Genomic DNA, 20,336 nt, shown 5'->3' on the forward strand with positions numbered 1-20,336 from the left:
GTTGTCTTGTGGCTAGTGACTTCCCTGGGGCAATTAAGGGGCATCTTTCCATACAGTCAGCATGGCTCTTAAGAGCTGAACTAGGAAGGTGGAAAGAGGTGCCTGAAAACAGGTGCCACTTGACCTGGGGTTTTGCACAGCATGCCCCTCTGATTTTGCCGTCTTGCTGCTGCGTGGCTTAGCTGGGTCAGTATGGATATTAGTACCTCCAGGCCCTGATGTACAGCTTGCAACCATCAGATATGGAATGATCAGAAAGGAAGAATAGAAGCATGTAGGTTTGTGGTCAAAAGGAGAGTTCTCCAGGAAAATATAAAGCATGCATCAGGGAAGGTTTTACACTTCCCTAGTTCTGAGAACTAGCCCAGATAGCTGGGTGAAACACAGTAACCAGAATGCTTCCTGGTGTGTGCTTTTCAGACCATATTCTGCTGTACATCAGTTGTGCTGGCTTCAGATTATTTTCCAGGCTCAACGCAAGGTGCTAGTTCTTATAAAGCCCTAAACTGTTTAGGACCAGGATATCCGAAAGACCATCTTCTCCTGCATGAACCTGCCTATAGGTTATGATTGTCAGATGCCCTGGGTTTTTCCCACCATCTAAAGAGGTTTGGTTGGTCGGAACTTGGGACAGCGGCCTCTCTGTGGCAGCACCCCAGTTATGGAATTCCCTCCCAAAAGACATTATACTGGCCCCATCCCTGATAGTTTTAAGGCAGGCAGTAAAACGTTTATTGTACCTAACTTTCAGCAATGTTTAATTAGAATCCTGAGGTTTTAATCTTTCTGCTCTTTGTGCTGCATTGTCTTAAATTTTGTTTAAAATTGCTGGAGGGAGCAATCCTATCAAGATCGATGGTCACCTCCGACCCCAGGGACGACCGCCTACCCAGTACAGGGCAGGAAGAGTGGTGAGGAGAGGATCTCCTCCTCACTCCCCCCACCCTGCTTTCATGGCTAGACAGCCAATTTCGGCGGTCTAGCCACAGGACCTCAGAGTGTGGGAAGCAGTGGCTGGGTGACACATAGGATGCGTTGTACCGGATTTCTGATGTCCCCACCCCGAGGAATGCCCCATTTTCACTGTTCTTAAACAGAGGCCGATCTGCACTGCCTACGAGGCAGTGTGGGATGGGGTGGGGGTCAGTTCTCTGGGAACCAACCTTGGACCGTGGGCTCCAAGGTCGGTTCCCGGGAACTGACCTATCCTGTGGCTGTCTAGCCACTGACTAGCGGCCATAGGATTGCACCCTAAGTTTTAAAAATCATTTTGCTTTAGTCAATGTATTTTAAACCACTTGAGGGGACAACAGCATTATTTCTTTGGCAATTGTTCAGGAGCATCTGCCTTAATTGTGCTCTGGTTGCACATATTTTAGGAAGATGGCACCGCCTCCCCTCTGCCATAACCAGTGAAATCATATGACAATAACCTACCATTGTTCTGAACTCTGAATCTTACACTGCGGATAACCACATATGCTGCAGTGGATAAAGGCATCCTTGCAAGAGAAAAGTGGGTCCTTCTACCCATTCATAAAGTAAAAAGAGTATTACTCCTCTTTGAAGAGAAGCCATTTTCTCATCTTTTCCACACTATAAACTTCTCTGTCAGGGCAAAGAGAGTTTGTTCAATTGGCCCGATATGTTATATGCACATGTCCTGTGGTGGTGGTTGTTAAATACAGAGATCCCCTCATAGAAGAGGCACACAGAGCGGATTGACATCAGGACAAGCGTGTGGGGCTGGCATCGCTAGGCTTTTGCTGAGGCCCTTGCCCCTTGCCTAATGCCAGTCCCTAGATCCTGCCAGCTGTTGCTTCCTGGTCATCTGTCCTTGTCAAGTGAGCTGTGAGAGGCACAAGGAGAAGGAGTTGTAACCTCTGCACCCCTTCTCTCTCTGCAGGAAGTGGCGTGAACTGGACCCAGAGGAAAAAACAAACAAATCAGTAGTGGCAACAGTAGTGAGGAGGAGATGGTGGACCTATTACGAGTATCTTGCCCAGGTCCCCACCCCTTCAAAGCCTTGAACTAGCACCAATTCTCACAAAGGTACTTGTAGGAAAGGACTTTCAGGAATATGTACTTCTACCTGATCCCATTCACAAGTAAAGGAACACATCTAGTCTTTGGTGCTCAAGTACATAATGTCAGCGAGAGGCTTACCCTCTCTCAGGATGAGGGATGTGCAAATTAGCACAACTCAAGCTTGACCAAGTTCTCCAGATTCCATCTTGAAGCTCGTTCTCAGTCAAGTCCGTATCAGATTGCAAGCTTCGTTCTCTTCTTTTTGCATGAAAATCCACATGCATTTTCATGTGTATTTTCCCAAATATATGCATTAACTGTGTACACTCTTCTCCCATTGATTAAAGCTGAGCTGTGTGCATTTTTCAAAAATGCACGTGCTTTCATGCACATTTTCCGAATGTACATATGCCACTGAATGCATTTTTTGAGGGTCTGGGATTTACATTGCAAGCTCAGAAATGTACGGACTTCAGCCACAGATAGCATCTGAACACGTATTCAGTCTGGAAGGTGTGAACTAGGTAAATCCTGTTCAAAAACTAACTGGAATGAATTTCTCATACATCCCTACTCAGGATGGACTTTACCAATCATGAACAGGTCCTGCCATAGGTTTGCCCCATCACAATGGCTTGCGTCATCACTTGCTAGCAACTGAATACACGGTTAGGGCTGGAACTGGGCCCAGGGGGCCTATGGCTAGGGATGAACGAAGGTCACTTACCTTTCCGCGGATTATGTTGATGGTGGGGGGGGAGGCGTTCCATCCCTCCCCCCTGGAATCCTCAACGGGGGGGGGGAGGCGATCCGTTCCTCCCCCCCCGGAATCCTCTGCAGCTGGCTGTGCTCCGTGGCGGCTCCGCGGAGCAGCCGGCCAGGCCCAGCCAGGCCAGAGTCGTCTGCAGCCGGATTTCCAGCCGCAGAGGGCTCTGGGAAAAAAACAAAAACCGTGTACGCAAATGGCAGGGGCTACGGCCGCCGCCATTTGCGTTCCTTATTTTTGCCATCTTAATCTACGTAAATATTTACGTAGACTATGACAGCGAAAATAAAGGGGAACGCAAATAGCGTAGCGGGACCTATTTGTGTCCCTTTTTGATTCACCGTTTTAACCTACGTAAATATTTACGTAGGCTAAAACGGCGAATCAAAAAGGGATGCAAATAGCGCCCGCTACACTATTTGCATTCCCCTTTATTTTCGCCATCATAGTCTACGTAAATATTTACGTAGACTAAGACGGCCAAAAATAAGGAACGCAAATGGTGGCGGCCGTAGCCGCCGCCATTTGCGTACGTGGTTTTGTTTTTTAAACCCAGCCATGATAGGCTACGTAAATCTTTACGTAGCCTATCATGTTGTTTTGTTGTTGTTTTTTACAAGACTGCAATTGGTGGTGGTGGCAGGCGGTCGGAAGACCAGCCGCTGCCGCCAAAGCCACTGCCGCCCAGAACATCCGCCCCTGGTAAGTCTCGTCCCGGGGGGGATCCACGGGGGGGCGGGGTGGTGGCAGGCCGTTCCACCACGGAGTTTGGGGGGCCGAATGCACTGGCATTCAGCCTCACCGAGATCCGTGGCGGAATTCTCTGACATCCCTACCTATGGCACATTTTGGATCACAAGGCAACACTTTGTGGGAGGAAAAGGTTGCATGAGCTGAGCTTTGATCAGAGTTACTAGAGCACAGATTGAACCTTCTCTGCCCACAGCCCTTCAGATAGATTAAAGATTTCATCCAAAACAGTAAAGGGAGGGGGTAGGCAAACAAAGTCCTCTTTGTTGACTTGGCTTTATACTGCCATCTCCAGAATATGCATTCACTGGCATTATAGGAGATCCCTGCCCTCCTTTCCCACAAGTAAGTCAAGTATAGACCACCTTTTTGTTAGTCACAGGATTATCAATGCTATCTGACTTTTGAAGATTGGCTCCAAGTGAATGGCTTACTGAAACAATTTTGGGGGGGGGATTCTGCTACACTCTCAGATCTCTCAAGCCCCCCTTCTCTCCCCACTGTTTAGCTTTCTGTTTATGGCTCATATCATCTACCTTTTAATCAAATATTTTGCTAGTGAGAAGAGTAGCAAGATTACCTTAACTCTCCTCACATTCTGTGTAGAAGAACATTCTGATCTTACATTAGGTTTTAACCAGCCTGGCCTCATTCCTGACCTGCAGACAGGCATCCACGTCAGAAGGTAGAAGAGACCAAAGGACAGAAGGGGTGTGAAGTAAGTTCACCTGGCAGGCTGTTGCAAGCTGGGTAGCAATAGCTGCAGCAAGACATTGAAGGCTAGAATATCAAAGAGACACGTTGTGCAAACAAACACTTCAGTCTATGGCTCAGAAGAGATTGCCCACTGCACCACAGCAGGTGAAGCTGGCTAGCAGTGAAAGTTAAAACTATCCCTTTCCAGGGGGTTTTACCAGGAAGCAAGAAATTTTTTTGGCTCCTGTTGACACAAGGAGCTCAGGGAAACTAAGACCTCACTGATTAGAAATGTTCAATTATAACCAGTTAATTGATTAAATTCAAAATCTGTTGACATATGAGAAAACCTAGTGTCTTTCTGAAGGATTCTGAAGGAAGAAAATTGCTCTTTATTTGCAAGCAGTCTTAAAATTCAGTCAAAACCTACCATAGTGTAAGAAAGCACTGCCATTAATTGCTTTTCATCCAGTTTTAAAAGAAGCCAACTACAATGATATACACCAGAGCCAAAACACTTTTAAAAACAAGCTCAAGATCCATCACTTTTGGTGGCAATCCAGGCTTAATGAGTGCACTGACATCAATTTCAAAACAACAGCTGTACATTTCAGTTGCCTCCAGTTTCTTGTTGTTAGAAGGCATCCACAATACAGAAACACAAGTAGAAGAAGGCTTATCAATATTACAATAGAGAGGCTTTATACCATATAACATGTAAGGTCTCTACTGGAATAGAACAGCCAGGATTGACCAGATGGGTCTCTGCACTGTCATGCTGTAGCCTTGCATTTCTCTTCCAGATTGCCAGCCCTTTTAGGGGAAGAAATCAAGCTACTTGTCAACTAGGACTTTACACCATTCTCATAATCTAATGCAGTAGTCTTCAACCTCTTCAGACCTGGGACCCACCTTTAGCCCAAACTTGCATTGAGGGACCCACTTTTTATTTTTTTACAATATACTGGTATGGTGGCAGGATTGCTGTTGTAACCCACCTTAAATCAGACTGCCAACCAGTAGTTGATCCCAACTCACCACTCGAAGACTAATCAAACAAGGAAGATCAAAGCCACACACTGGATAGGAGATCAAATCAATGTGCCTGTTAAAAACTAGACAGAGAAAAGACTACGAGAAACCATTAAAAAAAAAATCTAACACAGAAAGAAACCAGCGTGTCTCTAGAATCAGCACAATGACAAAGTCCCTAGGCCCCAAATCTTGTTAGCCCCACCAATTAGTCAGGGAGCAAATTTTAATCAGTCATTAATTTTTAACCACCTCATAACAAATCGAGTGAAGCTATTACATCTGCAGCCCAATATGGGAAATTCATTACTATATAATGCTACTGCATCCTAACAATCTCTCCAGCCAAGGGGCAGATTTCCAAAAACTACAGTCTACAAGTTTGAAAAAGCCTATGTCTGTTTGTTCCACAATGCCCACTCACCTTTTGCCCTACAATGTTCTAAAATGCCCAGTCTAGTTCTGATCTACCTGTTAGCTGCCTATAGGGCACACAAGACTAGACACACTGGGAAGTTTCTTTTGTAGAACATTTGTTTCTGTGGATAGGGTACCAGAACAAACTGGCCACAGGGTTGGGCCCTTGGGTAGTGAAAAGGGAGCCACAGCCAAGCTTCTTAAAAGCCAGGTGAAATAGCAGTCTCCTGCTAGGTAGTGAGCAGCTCAGGGGGCTGTTCACTGCTCTTTTGGCTCTGAACAATCATGTCAAACAATGAGCTCCAGAATGTGCTGCTCAGCAGAAGCCCAATTGTGTCAGCAGAGCCTGAGCCATTTTAAGTGACCATCCCTTGGGCACAATAACCTCCGATCATAATAGTTAGGAAAATCAGTACAGCAGCACTCACAACTCTGATCACGCAGGATGGCCTAGGATTTACTACCTCTCCAAGAGACTAACCTGGCCATTGATCATTTGCATGTGGTACTTAGAGTCAAATGATATTATGCTAATCTAATTCAGCAGGTACTATGGGTAGAACCCAACGTTAAGTCCTACTTAGGGAAGACCCATTGACATGAATGGGACTTACATTAGCCACGATTCAGCGGAGCTCCATTCATTTCAATGGTCTACTCTAAGTAGGACTTATGTTGGACTTTATGTTTACTAGTAAAGAACAAGTACAGCTAGACATCTTTCCAGAGAAAAGCAGGGTGAGGAGGGGAAGGAGTCTGCTCTTGGACCCTGGTACACAACACTAGCATACGCCACATTTAACACAGGCATAGATTTGGGAGAAGCAAGAATATCGGCCACTGGACACATGAGGCTAGGAGCAAAAAACATCCATATTCCTTACTTCTGCATTACCAGCATCCCAGGTTTGTACCAGACAGAATGAGATTCTGGGATTCTCAGCCGGAATGAAGCTTCCAGTTTCTCAGCTATCCCAACTGCCTCCTCAAAATGGCTTGAGGCTCAAAACAAGCTAAGCCTTAGCTTAGTAAGCTTCCGTAGTGGTTCGCTGCCAAATCTGACAGATCTCCCCCTCTTTTTGGGGGGTGATGGGGAGACAGCAGGGTCCACATGCATTTCGCCCCCCCCCCCATCTACATCAACAGTGGACAAAGTTTAGTGGGTAACCGAAGAACCCCAGCACTAGGAGCAGTGGTGCCCCCCCAGGAACATAAGGAGGAGGGGTGTGTTTTGACACATTGCAGCTGAGTTGGCTGGGTGCAGAACATGGACAGGAGGTCCAGCCAGGACTTTGGTCTATTTGTTAACTATTTCCCCTTAAGATAACCAGTCTCTTCTAGCGGAGAGTGGGGAAGAATGACACTCTCTGCTTATCAGGCCCCAGGAGTTCTGGCGAGACAGACACTAGTATGCCTGTTAGCACCAGCCTGAGCTCCTTGTTCATCCAGGTAACACTTGTGTAGCTCCCTCCAGCAACTTATGCAAGGAGGATCCATGAGAAGGAAAGACACAACAGTTTTGTGCCCTAAAAAAAATGCATGCAGCACCACTGAGCTGGTACACTTAGTGAAAGGTTTATAAATGCTATATTAGGAGAGCTTTATTTTATACCCATTTAGCTTCTCTACTGGAGCATGACAGCCAGTACTGGCCAGCTGAGTCTCTGCATTGTCACGTGACCCTCCTTTCACACAGGTATTTTTCCAAGATTGTCTTGTTCCCTTAACAGAGCTGGCAGCCAAGCCACTTGGCAACCAGGAGATTGCATTTCTCACCATCTGAACTAGAAGGACTAGCCACAAGTTGGTTTAAGAGTTCAAACCCATTTGCTAATTAATATCTAGGCACCAGGGGCCATGTTCTCTCTCACTTAGAACTTGCCTCCAGCCATTTACACTTCGTAGCACCAAGCATTACAAGGAAAAAGCAGCTCCACAAGCATACATTACGAAGTTGAAGGACCCGTTTCTCTTGCTGCCTCCACATTTGGGGAGAAGTGTCCACTCCCAATTGCTTGACACAGCTACTGGAATCATCAATTCAAACTGGAGGGAGGCGAGGCCAATGTTAGCCCAGAAGATGCTGCAACAAATTCAGGCATATGTTCTAGATTTGTAGATAGATATAACTATGCTAGCTTTTATAACTGCCTTGCTTGATATTTTAACTTTTCTTCTGATCTTTAAAATACTAGATGGAGAACACAATTCAAGACAGTCCAAACATAGCTCCCACAGAGATGGCAATTCTATGTGCACTTTCCAGGGAATAATTTCCATTATACTCTGGAATTTTCTTCTGAGAAAAACACACATACAATCAGGCTTCATATCACCATCACCTTGAGAAACTTAAAGCAGTCATTTGGTTTTAACTTCTGTTGTATATTGCACATTGTAGAAACATGCATCACTGTTCCTTCCCTCCCATCCTCAATGATTTAGGTCAGAATCACAGAGATCAGTGGGAGCAACAGAAATCACCAACATTTAAACCATTCATTAGCCCCCTCATAGGCACAAAAGGCTGTGTGTGTTGAAGGAACCCAGCTAAATCATTCATAACATCTGGGGTCTGTCAGCCTAAACATTTGCCAATGTCCTGCCACTAGCATTGAAAGGGGCATCCCTGTTTTTACACAGATCAAGCTAGGTATATAGTAACAGTGAAGAAAAGGCACCTTGGACTCAGCCTGGAAAAGTTAAAGCTACAGTTAACAAGGCAAGTTTATCCTTGTCTATTGCAGGAGTGGATCTAAAGGCTGCACAACAGAGCCACTCATACTGAACTTGGCAGGGCAGCTTGAAATTTAAGCAAGGCAGGGGGAAGAGAAGCGTAACCCTAGCAGTTCCCTTTGTCTGGAGTTCAGAGCTCTTTGTCAAGCTGAATTTCAATAAGTCAGATTGGGAGGGAGGCAGCAACTCCCTCTCACCCAGACACCTTGAAACAATCACAAGGGCTGCAACCCTGACCACTGCCCCCATGTTAAAAGGGAAAAGGAATGCTACAAAGAAGGGGGAAGAATCCCAGAAAGCTGCAAGTAAGCCAGAAAACAGACCTTGCTGCTGCTGCTTTAGGATACCTGATCGGTTATTAAGTGGGCTTTTGTTGGTTTGATAAACGTACTGCTAGTGTTTCCATACCTCCAAGCAACTAACTTTTGAAGCGGCTGCCAAAATCTAATCTACTAGGCCACTCATTGCCAGTGGAGACAAGAACGCACAGCAGATTTCAGAGGCACACGCGCAGCATTTCCTCCATTTCAGCAAAAGGAGAGAGACCCTACAGGGCTACCTGCCGAGTGCCCCTTCCCAAATCCTTCCTTTTCCAGCCCAAACCCAGCACCGTTGGGAGCAGAAGAAACCTCCCTCCCTTTGGAGCCGCACGAGCTATTAGAAACACTTCAGAGCTGTACGCGCGCCAGCCAGCAGAAGTTCTTGATCTCCCACCAAGGGACAAGTTTCCCACGCTGATCCACGCAGCGCTGGGGGGCGAGGGGGAAGAGAAAGGAGATCATTTGTTCGGGCTTCTCCTTTGTTTAGGGTAGAGGTTCCCAGAAACCGAGCGCTACTCTCGTCCTCCAGCTGCACGTAACCCTAAACGAATCCGGGGATTTATTAATTTGAGCCTTCCCGTAACTCTCCCTCGCGCTGGCTCGTACTCTGGCCTCTGCTCGCAACACGCAGAGACCGAACTGCGGTCCTCATCCCCAAGCCGAAGGATTAATTCGCAGGATTTCAGAGAGACATGCCCGCTCCCCGCCCCCCCCCCCGCCAATGGAAAAACCTCTCTCCGAAAGGAGAGGCTACCTAGGTGGAAATGGGGGTCGCCTGCGCCCCCCAAACGCCAGTCCAGCTCGAGAGCACCCTCCGCTCTCCCCAAGGAGGGTGTCACTGAGAGCAAATCGCGGTTCTCGTCGGTTCTTCCCCAGGCCCGCCGTCCCCGCCCGCCGCTTTCCTTCCCTCCCCTGGGAAGCTGCATTGATGCGAGGAGGGAAAACTGGGGAGGGCGCGGACGATCAGTCGGGTGCAGATGCGCTCGCCCTGAAAAAGCCACGGCTCGTCGGCTTCCAGGTTACGAACAAACCTCCGCTCTTGACTTCTAAAATAAAGCTCCGGAGCTGCAGCATTGCGCTTCGCGAGGGGCCTTTGTTCACTATGCTGCTTCGGGGGGGTTGGCCGGGCTACGATGGAGAGAATCTCTTGAAGGATTTTCTCTCTCTCCCCCGCCCCCAGCTCGTGCTTTCTCTCTCTCTCTTTCTTTCTTGGAATCCCCCGACAACCGCTTTACCTCTAAAATAAAAGAAAGACGCCTGAGGGGCTTCCGAACTGAAACAGAGCCTTCGAGCTAAGCGAGAAGCCCGAAGAAGAGCGCAGAGCCGCGCTTGTCTCTCATTCCAAGAAGAACGGGCAAGGCACTCCCTTCCCGCACAATCGCCCTGCAAAGGGAAGTTGAGCAAGCCGCGGCAGCGGCAGCGGCAGCAAATGGAAGTCGCCAAAGACCCATCTCCCGAGGCCCGGCCCGGCCCTCCCGCTCCGGCGGACACCTCATTCACCCCATTTCTACCCAGTTCCTTTCCCATACACCCCCCACCCCACGCCTGGTGCCCGCAGAACACCTGGCCCCCGCCCCGCTCCACTCGGAGGGCAGCCAGGCACCGCCCCCTTTCCATCCGTACCTGGCCAGAACCCCTCGGCTGGCTGGAGCGCCGCCCTGGCTACCGGCTCAGCCGTCGCGTCGTCTCGCCGCTCCCATATCCCCACCCCACGCCCGCTTCCACAGGGCTCCTCCGCTCGCTCTCGCTCCGAACGGATCGCCCCTCGCTCTCCCGCCGCCCCTCCGCCTTCAGTCCCTTAGCCAGCCGCGCCGTCATCGATCCGGAAGGCCAATGGGAAGGGGCGACGTCATCCGGCTCGCCCAGGTCTCCTCCATTCAAAACCCTCGCCCCGCGCCCCGGCTCTTCCCGGTCCCGCGGAGAAGGGCGGGGGCGGCGGAAGGGGCTCGGGCTCCCCTCAGACCTCGCGGCTGCCAGCGGGCGAGTGCGCGTTGGCCGGAGCCCCCTGCCGCGATGCAAGAATCAGGGTCATCGTAATCAGCGGGTCACTGGCTCGGGGGAGGCCGTCGCTTCTGGGCACGCGGGTGGTCCGCCCGCTGCCGCTGTTAAGCGAGGGGCAAGAGACCGGCGGGTGGGATTTCGCGTCTGTGCCGCTTCCGACGACGACCCGGTACTGACTCACTTGGGAGTAAGCTCCGCTGCGCCCAGTGGGACCTACTTCTGGGTATGCGTGTATAGCACTAACGACCGAACAGCAACTTTCCTCCCAGCCCACGTTTTTAGCCCTTCTGTAGTAATTGCGTAGAATTTGAAGCCCCCTTTTTCCTGTCAATAGCAAGGACTAGAACATTCTTCTTTTAAGATGAAAGATGAGGTTTGGGAGACTTTGACAAAATTTCAGACTCCATATTAGAAGCTTGGCAGTGCATCCTATATACGTCTACTCAAAAGCCATTCCCATTGAATTCAATGGAAGTTACTCCCCGGTAAGCGGGTATAGGATTGCAGCCTAAGATAACGTCCTTTTATTTCTGTCTTTAAAGGGGTTTGTATTCATTCATTATAAATATTTATAACCCACCTTTCTATGAATCATGACTACAGTGCTTAAAAATACAAACCCCCCACAAAAATCAATAAAAACCAATAAACAAGCAGGTTTAGAACACAACAAAAGATCAGGTACAGTATTAATATAAACAGTAATGAGAGTTTAGTTTCCTCATGAGAGTTTATTAGGGACAAAAGCCTTGACAGCTTTTGAGCAAATAAGATGGTATATAAATGTTAATATATACATACAAACATTACCCTGAAATGACCATTTCCCCCTAAATCTGAGCAAAATGGGATAGTCCCCATGTTTGGAGTTTCAGCCCCCAGGCAATCTTTTACAAACTGTACAGAATATAATGCCATCTAATTTTTTCCAACATTTTTTCCTCGGTGAAATTTTTCTTTTTTTATAATATACTCTCAGACAAACCTTGGCACTGATAGGCAATGCTATGATTTGTTGGTAGTCTACCCTGAAATCATTTTACATATTTCATTGCATTAACTTTTCACTTACACAATATAGTTAGTTATTTGAGCATTTAATAAGAAGTTGCCTGTGCCACCAAAACTGTTTACAAAAGGAAAAAATATATTCAAGGGGAACAAATACATTTATCTGGGCTTGCCCTTTCATTTTTGACTGTTTATGGTTGCAATCATCTCATCCCACATATCTGGGATGAAGCCCTATTGAACTCCTACTTCTGTGTAGGCACATATAGGATTGCACTGCAAGTCATCTTGGGTCAATTACTCCTTAACATTTGTTAGTCTACTGTCTATCTACAGAACCAGCCACTAGCAAAGTAGAATTCAGAGACAGAGGAGCTCCTACTTGCTACTCAGCCTACACTTCCCCTGTGTTTTACTGCTAGTCTTGTGGCATTTTGCCAAAAGTGCTCTCTATTTTTCCATCTCTGCTTGGATCACAGCCCACTGGTGATGGTTAAAAGGGAATCCCAATCTGATGTGTCATCTGATGGAGAAAGCTTTTATTGCTCCCATCTGTGCTTCCAGTAGAGAGAAATTCAGCTGCCGGCATTAACACCAAGATTGATTCTAGAGAAGAATGTGTCATACAAACGATATGATCGCAAATTAGGATTCTGTTGGTGAATAGAAAACATACTTTACTTGAGGTGCAGGATGATACACATTTAGTTGCCGAGGATATTGGCAACTGAGATAGTAATAATGACATGAGACCGTAAGAACTGGCGTAGTGGATCAGGACAAGGCCAGGGTCAATCTAGTCCAGCACTCTTTTCCCAACAGCTGCCGCTAGAGTGCTCAGAAATCTGGCATGAAAACAGTAGCCTTGTTCCCTGTATCTGTGATTCAGATGTATACTGCCGCTGAAACTGGAGGTTCCATATAGCTGTTATGGACAGAGTTTCAAGAACTTAATTGAGAACTCCAAGTTTCCTCAGACTGAGTGGATAGCTTGAAGGCCCCTGTTTGGGCAGCATTCAGAGCTACCCTATTATCTTATTGGTTAAGCATCAGTATGTGAATATTTGGTTTTATACACGTGTAACTTTATGTCTTATTGTAATTTAAAATGAGTGTATTTATTTTTATATATCTGTTTTTAGGACACTGCAGTTTCTTGCCATCTTCAAAAATAGTTGTTTATTGGGGAGCCTTTGGCCCCCTTGAAGTTTACTTCTTATAACATGCGCATGCCTAGGCTGGTACATGTACCAGAGGAGCTTTGGCAAGACTTATAATCTGGTGAATTTTAAACATTTAAATATTTTAATATATAACTAAGTACTAGCTCTTAACCATAATTTAATTTTAAAAAACTCCCGCAATATTGCTTTCATCTTCACAGGTTTAACCATTGCGGTGCTTAATGTTCATAATTGTGAAGAATCTGTTGTACACAGTATATTTGTGTATATATGTTTGTTCATTCTTTGGCATACCTTTTATATACTAGACCGTGTCCTTTGTACTAGACCACTGAAGAAGACTGCATGTTGAAATGTGTTTGGTTCATTTGGAATCGGTTATTTTACATTGTATTTTCTTTTATTGTTTTGATGCATGTCTGTAAACTACACATATAAGACATTCATTAGGTTTTGTCATATATATTATCACCAGTAAGCCCAGCCCAGTTGTCTTGCTGTTATATTGCATAGGGTTGTGGGGCTCTTCCTGTTTTGTATGAAAAGAGCTAGTCTCCATGGATTTTTCTAATTACTCTAAAAGCCACCGAAGCTAGTAAATCTTGTGTTGGTGAATTCTACGTTGCATGAAGTTGGTCAGGGTAGCCCTATGGTTTAGACTGCAACCTATGCCCTGTAACTTGTTCTGTTGAAAGTAGTAGGAGTCGCTTGCAAATACGCAAAATGTAAGAACAAAAAACCAAGACCTGGAATGAATGGAGTTGTGTATATCTCTCCTCTGTAGTATCACACACTTGTTATTGTTGGATACAGAACAGATGGACCATTGATTAGGCCAATCCTAGCAGTTCTCATGCCGATTATAGTTTTGATAGAGGCGCCCCACTTGTCAGATGGGTTCTTTAGGTTCATATATGGGCGTGTGTGTGTGTGTAGATCTATTATCTATATAGATATCACTAGATAAACACTTGGGTTTCCCTTTTCAAGAGATTCCTGGAGTTTGATGGAAATACTGGTCTGAAATCCTAACCTTCTTAAAATCTGCAGAGCTTTCATCGATAAGTGGATGAAAGTGGGTGCTTTATGATCCCCATTTTGCTCAAGGGAAAACTGAAGAATAAAGTGTGGGTTGCCCCAGGCATTCTGCTGATTCAGGAGATGGGCCCAGTTCTTCCGATCCACCCCAATGTACCAATTGCTCGTTCTTGCTGTTTGCAGAATAATAGTCTTGATAGACAATTCCAGCTAATTTGAACCCCAGCTGCATATAGCTTAGAGAGCTGCAGTATGGCCAGGCACTATTGGAAGATTGCTTGTCTTTGAGAGACAAGGCAGACAGGAGAGATTAAAATCGGTCTCCTGAGCTGGGCTGGTGGGGAGATGCTGGATGTGAGGCAAAGACCTAAAGGGTATCTGAACTTGGCAGAACACGTGTGCATTGAAGCTGAAAAACTGCCTGCTGGGCAGCAGCCAGACTTAACAGTTGGACTTGGCAGGGGAGTGCATGCATGCCTGGGGGCATGGAACCATTTAAAGATCCTCATCCATGCAGAAACAGGGGAGATGCTTGCTTGCCGCAGCCACCTTCCTACAGCAGGAGAAAGAGAGCTTTCGAAGTCCTTCAAGATCCCCTTTCTCAGATAATGCCTTTGTTTTAACCACTTCTAAGGCCACAATGGAAAACAACCTGGGAGGGAAATAATTAAACCATGCTATTTCCAGAACCAAACAGATAACAGCAAGCCAGCCCTCAGAACAATAATTGGGCCTGTAAACAATTGCACAATGGCATTATCTAATTACATGTAATGGTAGCCCAGGGAACTCTTTTGGAATGACACCGCCTAATACAGGTGAGGTTTCTCCTGCTACATGGATTTAGAGATGCTTTAAAGATAGAGGGAAGCAGCGTTAGTCATTCTCTGTCTTATCATTCCTCAAGTAACATATTACTAACTTTCAAATTGGTATAGTTTTAACAACGTAATTCATTTCTCTAAGTGCCTTCAGAGAGATTTTAAATAATTTGGGGAAATACAAATAGGAGCGCTTACGTCACAATAACCCATGACAGATTAATAAGCTATGCACAATAGCTTATTTTTGAAATAGCCCACATTCCCCCGCCACACAAACAGGTTAATAAGCTACTGTGAGTAGTTTATTAAGCTGTGTATAATTTGATTCACCCCCTGCTGGCCCCCTGGCCTGCTGCAGTCATCCCGCCTGACCAGTGGTGCTGTTTCACCTCTAAAGTGCTGGAAGTTTGCTGTCAGGAGGCACCTGATCCGACATCAAAACCCCATGTGATTACTCATCAAGAAGTGAAAATCCCAAGTGCACCAAAAAGGCGGTGGCGGCTATAAAACCTTCAGGGTTTGCAAGATTGGGACACCACTTCATACACAGCCTCTCCTAATTGGGAAGCACTAGATGCACCATCAAAATCCTGTGCAATTACCCCAGACGAGGGAAAATCCCCTGTGCACCAAAAAGGGGGTGATGGCTCTAACACCTTGGAGGTTTTCAGGATTGGGACCAAACTTCACATGCAGCCTCTCCTAGTTGGGAGGCACCTGATGCACCATCAAAACCCTGTGGAGTTACCCCAGAGGAGGGAAAATCCCAGGTGCAACTAAAAGCAAGTGGCACAAATAAACCCTTGGAGGTTTGCAGGATCAGGACAAAACCCTCTATTGTGCGTTCTCCACCCCCACCCCCCAGCCATTGCTGGCATCAAAATTGATGACAATAAAGTGGCGTTGCGCATTTCATCCCCCCTGAAGTGAAATTGCACAAAGCCCTCTCCCTTAACCATTGCTGGCATAAAGCCCTTTTTCTCTCATAATCACTAAAGCATTATAGCTCTTTAACGATACAGTGGAGTTGTGCATTTCATCCCCTCCCAGATATTGCTGGCAGAGCCACTTTTGTTCACTATAGCACTAAGTTGCTCAAAAGCACAACTGCGCATCCCCCTACCCATAGCCATTTTGCTTCTTCATGGAAAAGTGACCAGAGAAGGAAAAAGCAGGTGGGAGCCATAACTCCCAGACAGTGTGCTAGAATGGGGCAAAATTGCACAGGCGGGGTGCACTCATGGGGGGCCTTTAGATGCTGTAGTGGATAATTGCAGAACTCCACTTCTTCATGGAAAAATTAGCAGTGCATCCCCTATTCTTCTATTTTCCCCTATTTCCCAAGCTGTGCAGTTTTAAAGTAGCAATCAGGGAAGCCTGTCATTGTGCAACTTTGCTGTAGTGGGGTAGCGCACTAGTGTGAGGCTGTCATTGTACTAGGGGAAAGCTGTCATTTTGTAACTGTAGTGCGGTATCAGGAAAGGCTGTGGTTGTTCCTGGGCTGTTTGTAAGATCTCAGAAAAAGGGCTCTGCAGGCTGGAGCAGAACGGCCACAGCGTTTTTGGCTGCTCTTGCCAGCTGACTCTGTAAGCAACCGGGATAAGCCATGGTGAGCGCCAGATGACACGATAACCCACAGTGGGTTAAATAACCCTTACTGCAAACCGTGGGTTATCAGAGTGGGTTAGTTCAGCCAAATAAGCCATCGTGGATTAAAAAATTCTTAACAGACAACACGATAACCCACAATGGGTTAAATAAGCCACCATGGCTTATGTAACCTATTATGGGTTGTTGTGTCATCTGAACCCAGTAGAAACTCCGAGTGTGAGGGATTTATGTTGAATTCAAATGATTTCGAGTTTTGGATCAGCAAGATGAAGGAGGTGGTACACACCTGCCATCTTTGCACAAAGGCTAATGAGAAGTGTGGCTGCCAAATAATGTGTGTAGATTAACTGTGGAGATCCCCCATGTTGCCTTTGCGCAATGCAGATGTATTTGGCCTTGCATGTAGTATATTCCTATTTATATGTTACACTTTATTCTCTCCTATTCAGTTTTAATTTGTTGGATTTAGTCATTTTATTTGTACTTAACAAAATTGTATGGACTGACTGATATTTTTATTGTGTACATATTTATTTGTTATAATTTCTGTTCATTTGATGTGCCGTGAACTGCTTTTTCTTATGGAAACATTGTAGTAAAGCAATGGAACTGACTACAAATGGAGGAGGATGAGGTTGTGAGAGCTGGTTCTTAACCTTTCCAACTCTGCCTTCCCTCTTCTCAAATGTTCTGCATAAATCACCCCATTCTCACAACCCAGCTTGTAACATCGGTGTCGCCATCTGGCCTCTCTTGTAATCCAAAATAAGGCAGACTATCTTCAGTTATTTTTAATTCCTTCACACTCAGATATATGGCTGCTTTTCCCCTGTCATGTGAGAATGCATCAATTTTCATGATGTTGAGCTGATGGAGATCTTAAAGGTACCCACTCCAAGAAGGGGTTCTAACAAGCATATCACATTGCAGTGCTATAATCGGGATAACTGCGTTGGTGAGACCCCAGACTATGGAGCAGTTAGCTTAATGATTGCCTTGTAGATCAGTGAAAGCAATGAATAGATATGTGAAGTCTGAGGCAGCCAGGTTCCTGAATCATTCACTTTCCTATTCTGGGCAAATAATTTGAGGTGAGCCTTCTGGACAGTTGTGCATTACAATTATATTTTGATGGTTTGAAGCATTTGAATTATTCAGATGCACTAAAAAAGATCCCAGCTCTTTCCCCTCCCCCTTCCCTTTCTTTGGAGCTTGCTGATGCCACAAAAATCCAGCCATCGCCTCTGGTAATTGCAGCAGTTCCAGAGACTCATTAAATTATCTTCCCGGTTTAGGACAGAGTCTTCTGTGAGGATATAAAGGGTGATGTGGCATCTTGATTAGAAGGGCTCTGGTGCAGGTGAAGGGAGCGCTCCGGTTGTTCGAATCAGATTTCGTCTGAGGGTATGTGATGTGATGCGTCAGGCGCTGTGCGTCAGAAGACTTAAAGGAACAGCCATTCCTGGTGCCATCACTGCTGCCAAAGGAAAAGTCTGATTAGGCTGCCAGAGGACTGTCAGTAGTTTTGTTCCCTAACAAAATGTGAGGAATAATGCAAAAATCCTTCCCCTTCTTGCTAGCCGTGCTCAGAAAAACAGCCATACTCCTGAGGTACAGTAGACCAGCAAGACTGCCCGCCTCTGTGTAGCCCTCTCTGATCAGAGAATGTCCTGTACAGTAAATCTTGAATACATCCAACTTTTCTAAAATCATTCCACCAGAAGTTGTGGAGAAGAGCAGCAGGGATGTAAATAGGATTGCCCCAGTGCCATTCTCTTGCACGCCAATGTGCATGCACTGGAAAGTTCTGAAAGCTGTCCATCCTACTTATCATATTTGTATCCCACCGTTCCTCAAAGGAACTTAGTGTGGCCTACATGGGCTTTCCATTTCAACAACCCTGTGAGGGAGGTTAGGCTGACAGAGAGTGATTAGCTCAAGGCTACCAAATAAGCAACGTAGCTGAACGGAGATTTGAATCTTGTCGCCTTAGACCTTGTCCAACACTTGGGCCACTACATCACACTAGCTCTCCTTCTAGTGCGCTTCAGTTGACCACTTACTCCCCAAAAGCCTAGTTCTGTAGTGCCAGCAGCACTTCTCTCATTCTGCAAACCCAGGTGCTTTATGTTAACAAGACCATTCAACTGGGGGGAAGTGTGAGGCTGTATCTTTTTTTGAAAGCTAGCATGATACATGGAAATCCAGGTAAGAATCCCCACTTAGCTGTGGAACTCATTAAGTGACACTGGGCCAATCGCTATCTCTCAGCCTATTTTACCTCACACAGTTGCTGTAGGGGATAAAATGTTGCAGCAGCAAAGTCCTTGGAGGAAAGGCAAGATGCAAATACAACAAGCACACAAACGAAAACGTCCTTTACGCTGTTAGCCTTCTGTCCCCTTTACGTACCTACCTATTTTTTTAAATTACATTTCTATACCACTCAATAGCTTCTCTGGGCCATTCACAACAATTTAAACCACAAAATATCTGGAACGGATATAAAATAAGACTCTCTTCTTTTTAGGACTGTAGTTTCTGTGGGCCCAGTGAGTGTATTGTCCCACCTAATAACTTAAAAAACAAGAACACAGGCCTTTTCGTTTGTGACATGACTTCTCCCATTAAAAAAGCAGGGACATTTGTGTTTAAAAAAAAATCAGTGTCAGCTGTTGTACCCCAAAAGTGGCAGTGATCCACACTCCACCCACCTGACCCACCCAAATCTGGTTGTTCAAAATTCCCCTTGATTCAGGATGCACTTTTTCAAGTATGATATAATTCTTGTCATGCTTGGTTGATCCTGAAAAAAATCCCCCTTTAGTTACTATGATTGAGAGCATGGCTGGGTGCTTAAAGGAGGTAAGGAGTAAACTTAAAAGGATTGATATTTTCAAGCCCTTTTAAAGTTGTCCCTGTAGTACATCCCTACCACACAGCATAGATGCAGAGCCAGATAATTCCCATTCTCCCAAATAATGACCTTAATTGGAGATGTACACTAAGAAGCTAAGAACCTTTTCAGTCTTCGTTTAGTTACTTCTGAATGTTACTGCAATACAGAAAGTGGGAAAGAGCCATTTAAAAATAAGGTTTGTTTTGATTAATGTGGCTCTTAACAAACTGATTTGCAAATGTGGGAAGTTTAGATGCCAGTCTTAAGATGCCTCCAGTTGGAGAGTGTGTTGTGTCAGGGATGCAGATTCAGTGCACCTGGGATCCAAAACCACACTAGGATTGTGCTGACCCCTGTCAGCCCAAGCAGCAGATAAGAACACCAGCAGGATTAGTGAAGGCGACGCAGTCCCAAAGAGTGGGTTTTGTGCAAAATGACTACTAGTCGTTCTGATTTTATTGGAGGTAAGGGTGGGGGGAATCATGGACCTTAACCTCACTGCAACCCACTCATAGGAACATCGGAAGCTGCCGTATGCTGAGTCAGACCCTGGGTCCATCTAGCCCAGTACTGACAACACTGATTGGCAGCGGCTGTCCAGCTGGAAGGCCTGTTCGCTTCACAACTTGGAAGCTTCGAAGATCATGCCTGAATTAGAAAAAAAAAAACATCGCGGAGAAGCCCCGATTCTGCGATGGTAATGCCTTAATTAAAAAAAAACACATCCAGAGCAGGGGATAGGAGGGGGTAAAACTTAGTCTCATTTGAAGGGATAGAACAACCCCCTGCTCAGTGCAGGAACCCTGATTCCCAGGCAGTCGCTCATCCAACTACTGACTGGGGCCGACCCCACCTAGCATCCGAGATCAGACAAGCACGTGCAGGAAAACAGCAGGAAAACAGCACAGCGCTCGAGTGTGAACCAAGCTCACGCATTCGATGAAGCACTGCAATGGGGAAAATGGGTGAGTGTGAATAATCACGTTTTAATGCAAGAGCGTTTAACCCGATGGGACACCGAAT

The 20,336-nt window shown here is 46.0% G+C and overlaps 1 protein-coding gene across 3 annotated transcripts in view; it reads right to left on the bottom strand.

Moving 5' to 3' along the window:
- Positions 1 to 10,518, bottom strand: part of CDC42EP4 (CDC42 effector protein 4) — a 29,167-nt gene extending 18,649 nt beyond the window's left edge. The window contains exons 1-2 of one of the 3 annotated variants that reach the window (XM_084837567.1): positions 10,369 to 10,518; positions 7,635 to 7,772 (exon numbers count right to left, since the gene is read on the bottom strand). The gene's annotated coding sequence lies outside the window, so the exon portion shown is untranslated. Of the gene's footprint in view, positions 1 to 7,634; positions 7,773 to 9,980; positions 10,347 to 10,368 lie in introns of those variants that run through there. The other 2 variants (XM_084837565.1, XM_084837566.1) reach the window with 2 other exon arrangements.
- Positions 10,519 to 20,336: the final 9,818 nt, after the last annotated feature.

The sequence above is a fragment of the Heloderma suspectum genome, chromosome 2 (assembly GCF_057233095.1).
Source record: "Heloderma suspectum isolate Gila_16-S chromosome 2, 16-S_ref, whole genome shotgun sequence".
Lineage (NCBI taxonomy): Eukaryota > Metazoa > Chordata > Lepidosauria > Squamata > Helodermatidae > Heloderma > Heloderma suspectum.